At 40.3% G+C, this 4,769-nt stretch overlaps 1 long non-coding RNA gene across 1 annotated transcript; it reads right to left on the bottom strand.

Moving 5' to 3' along the window:
• Positions 1–207: 207 nt before the first annotated feature.
• LOC131630397 (uncharacterized) lies at positions 208–2,260 on the bottom strand. The gene is made up of 3 exons (XR_009292320.1): positions 1,605–2,260; positions 1,006–1,502; positions 208–765 (listed from the first exon to the last, which is right to left on the bottom strand). It is a non-coding gene; the product is annotated as an uncharacterized LOC131630397 (long non-coding RNA).
• Between the last annotated feature and the right edge of the window lie 2,509 nt (positions 2,261–4,769).

The following is a 4,769-nucleotide window of genomic DNA, read 5'->3' as shown; positions in this document are numbered from 1 at the left end:
TGATGAGGAAACTAGTGTTTATGTTGAGGTTTAGTGTTGCACCCCAAAATTTGCCCTCTTCACTGTGTTATAAGTTATCAAATGACGTTTATTTCGTCACTCAAAAAATCAAAGAAAAATAATAAAAAGCTCTCATAGATCATGGACGTGGAATTCATTTTATGGTGCTTGTGTTTACTAGTCTAGTGCGAGTTTTGCCTTGACTTTCATATAATGTGGTGCTCACGATCAAAGGTTTTTCTGATTTATCATCATTCAAGGTTTAGATTCATATGATTACTTGTGTTATAAGGCCTTGGGATTTTATGCAAGGAATGAAGTTTATATGGAGTTTCGGTGCATCATTTCAAGGTTGGAAAACCATATGCCGAAATTTACTATTGATTCAAAATTTGCAATGTGAAGACTTGGAAGTGCAAGTGAGGCCCTGGAGGAAAATGTTCATTCGAAATTCATTTAGAGAAAAAAGAATTCTTGTTCATTGTTATTCCAAAACCAAAATCTCCTATATCCATTACAAAAGTCCATACCATTCATCATAAAAAAATTGAATTACAAAAATTCAAATACACCAAAAAAGCCCGTCATGGTTCAATACAAAAATCTATACATCCTTTATTCAATATTCAGTCCATAATTCAAATCACAAAACCCACTAAATCAATTACAAAAATTATACAAAAAAAATGGATTTTTCCTTTCATGCTCCATCAAAGAACCACCTGCTGCATTCAAGCCAACATTCTGAAGCAAGAAGAACCGAACCTGCATCAAATTTAAAAACCGAGTCAGCTCATAGTAGAACCGGTTCAACATAATACAGAGCTGCAATTAAACGTTCTAGAAAAAAAATCCAATTGCCAACGGAGTGTAGAGTGGACATTAGAAATCAGAACAAACATATGGAATAGAGAACACACATAGCAGGATCGGGAAGAAAATTCACAACAACAAAAGAGGAGATAACAGAAAGATATCAAAAAAAGAGATAAAAAAAAAACTCACAAATCAAAACAGAAAGCGGTTACAAACTTCAACCTCTCTCTCTCTGAATTCATCTCCCCCAACCTCTCTTCAATCTCAATCACGATAACCGGAAAAAAGAACGTAACAAACTTCAGAGAATCTCAGAACCTCTTCAATCATCACGTTCATCATCTTCATCTTCATCAATCAACAATCTCCAGGACCAGAATTCTTCAATACTCTCTTGACTCTGAGCCGATTCCACCTCCATCTCAATCTTCTCCACGGTTAAATCTTCATCATCTTCAATCTTGCTCTGGAAACTCGGGAATTCTCAGAATACACACTTCAATTCACCAATAACAGATTTTCAAAAACGTAACAAACTTTGAGTCTCTAAAACTCTCTCTCGGAATTCACCTATCTTCATCGGATCACCATCGCAGCAACAACAATATCATCATCATCTTGGCTCTTTGTTTCGAATCAACTCCACAACCCACAACATTGATGATTTGTTCTTCGTCACAATGAATCTGCAATTGCAGATTATAATCGCGCATCAACAATCGTTTCACAAGGAGACAGATTCAAAGATAAAGGAAAAGAGAATTTCAGAACGGGGATGATGCTCTCACCTGTAACAAACTCATGAAGGCTCGCTCTTGAATCTTCATTATCCGCAATTCATCGAGAAATCTTCAATCACGCTTCAGATTCTCCTTCTCAACGATTATTCATCTCACGTATTCATCTTCTCATCGCAAGACTGAGTTCACCGCTTCGCACAACAAATAACTATCGTTCAGCATCACAACGTTCACCATCCGATTGAACTCACACAGTATTAGCATCATCATCGCGACACGTTCACATCAACACCATCAACTGAGAAAAACGAAGAAGCGAGATAGAAGAAGAGGACGAGTCAAAGACGGAGGGTGGTTGAGATGACATCAATTGAGTTCCCTGAGTCGCCGCTGCTATGAGGCATTCACCGATACGACGGCGTTATCCGTGAGACGATGAGCGAGAGATCTTGAGAAGAGAGCGAGATTGAGAGCGAGCCGAGAGATGTATGGTTGCGGTTTTGCCTTGGATTATGATCGGAGACGGTAGCATATACGCCGTCGCCATTTTCGGCCGCAGAAGAGAAGGGAGATGAAGTTCAGGCACCCGATGGTCATTGGTACCAACCCTAATTCCCTTTTGCTAATCTTTTACTTTAATTGCAATTGACGTTGAATTTTTGGAATCAATATAGTAGTATTAGTGTTTATTAGTGTTAATTAGGAATTAAGCAAGATTTGAATCAGTAGAATAGGATTAATAAAAATCTGAATACAAAAGATAAGTGGAATTGGATCAATCCCTTGGACCTTCACCGAACTGCTAATCACCCCTCCCAATTCGGCCCAATCACACTGTTTTTTTTGCTGTAGAACTTGAGGCAATAAAAATATGTTTAGGCCACCAGCTTGGGCCCTGCGCCTTGTGTTCTGTTTACACCACCATTCCAGTAATTCACCCCCCTGTGTACATATTTTCCACATTAGATTTCATTGTTTTTCATAGTTTTGTTTCCTATTTCTTTTTAAGTGATAAAAACATGAAAATCATGTAATTTTTGTTAGTTTTAGCATTGATAAAAAGATAATCAAAAACATGTACTATTTTCCGTGTTAGAATTTAAATGTTTTACTATATTGCTTAGTTTTAATTCTTTGATAAAATGCTATAAAAAAAATATTATGTTTGCTTAGATTCCTTGCATTGATTTTAGATAATGAAAACATGTGATTCCTTTTGCTTGTTAGAATTTAATTGTTTTGCCACATAGTTTTGTTCTAATCCTTTGATAAAAATGTCATAAAAAACAATTTGCTCTTGTTAGATTTTGTTTTAAAATTTACTTAGGATTTAGTTTCTATTATTTTCTATGGCGGGTGCGTGCTTCCTTGTTGTTTCTGATTTGTTTGTTGAGATGTGCGAGGTACTTCGAGAGAGCCTTTGATTGTGGTTCGTTTGCTTCGTGTTCCACTTTATTTGCGGGACACGAATTCGCTTCCGGTGCGATTGATTTGCATCGTGTTCCACTTTATTTGTGGGACACGAACCTACTTCCGATGCCAGTCACCTGATCTCTCATTCATTGAGATGTATACTCCTGTATTGTCTGGATTGTTTCCCTTGCAGGTTGCTCGTGTGGTCATGCTCGACGCGTGCCACATGTCGCTTGTGATTTACTTTCACGACGACGCTTTCTGACTCGCTTTGCTGGATGATGGCTTACGCGAAGTACTTCGGACTTCTCTGCTTACGCTTGCTAGCTCATTGCGGATTTGCTATCCGTTCAGTATTGTCTCCCGTTTCATTTTATTTCTCTTGCACTTTATCGCTTTCCCGCATCATCCTTTAACATGAGAAGTAGGACCTAGACATGCATCTGGCCAAGCCCTCGAAAGAGGCTCTGTTTTTGTTGGTGTGTTTACATTTGTGCTTTGCGGCAGGGAGTCACGGTGTAATAAGTCCTATATGGCACTCCGTTAAGTCCTCATGGAAGGCATGCGGTCAAGGGTTCGTAATCAACCCCCGCCTAGTCTCATCGAGTCCGTTTGGTATGCGCACGCTACGCGTTGCTCGCTTCCGAACTTGCACAAGATCTTGTTATCGAGTATGTCAGGAAAAGGGTTCATGTAGCCGGACCCCCGCCTTTCCTATAGCTCGCGTCGCTCGACGTTGATGCTCGGTGTACGCACGCACCGTTTTCCTTTATGATCCGTGACGGCTTGGTTGCTGAGAGGGGTCCGCCCTCTTGTCTATGGCCCGATCATTTTCACGAGGTCTAATGCTTGGTTGACTTGGGTTGAGCTGCTCCCCTTGGCTATGGCGGGACCGCCTTTCTACCACTTGGCCAGTGCCTTTGGTTTGTTTGCTTCACGAGTGGATGCTCGTTTGTGTGCTATATTGTTTGCATTCGCTTTTCCCCCGTAGGTTGTTTAGTTTAGTTTAGACTTGTACCCTTTGTATGATAACATTAGGTAGCAAGCTTTCCCCCTTAGCTTAGGTCTTCCTCATGCATTCTTTTAAAACACAAACCACACTCTTTGATTTTCTTTTCTTAAGAGCTTGTTATTTCCGCTCCATTCCCAAGCATAAGTCTCCAAAGGTCGAGCAGCGGAGTGTGAATGTAACTCGTTCACCTAAAAAACACAAAACAAACAGAAACTAGTTAGCCGAGCTACGGTAGCTCTGATTCTGCAAAACAGATACGTAGGCAGCGGGGTAGGGCCCGTGCGAGCACAATCCTTTCTTTTCCCTACATTCTGCATTCATTTTAGTCCAGATTAGAGTAGTTTGCTTACACACCCATAGTTTTAGACACAGGCGTGGATACCATCGAATACGATGGGCGCGAGGGGTGCTAGTACCTTCCCCTCGCGTAACCGACTCCCTTACCCTTTTTCTCTGGTCGTGAGACCGTTGTTTTGTTTTGTGGTTTGCTGGCATTCCCTTCCTTTTTAGGATAAATATGTTAGTGGCGACTCTGTTAATTTTCGCGGTAGCGACATTTAGCTCTAAATTAGTGAGGTTCAAGATGTGACTCACTAATTTGTGTGGAAGAGAAAGAGCTTTGAGTGATGGGTTTGGAAGAGGTGAGGAGAGAATTTGCAATAAGTTTCTTGGCTATCAAAGCTTGAAAAATGAAGAGGGGAGTGCCTCAATTTATAGCACTTAGGCTTGGGAAATTTTGTGGCTTGGAGTTAGGATTGGAAAATAGAATTAGGCTTGGAAAAGTGATT

This window comes from Vicia villosa, unplaced genomic scaffold (assembly GCF_029867415.1).
Source record: "Vicia villosa cultivar HV-30 ecotype Madison, WI unplaced genomic scaffold, Vvil1.0 ctg.000679F_1_1_1, whole genome shotgun sequence".
In the NCBI taxonomy this organism is placed as follows: domain Eukaryota; kingdom Viridiplantae; phylum Streptophyta; class Magnoliopsida; order Fabales; family Fabaceae; genus Vicia; species Vicia villosa.
Note: the sequence above shows the minus strand (reverse complement) of the source record. Positions and strands in the feature narration are given on the sequence as shown.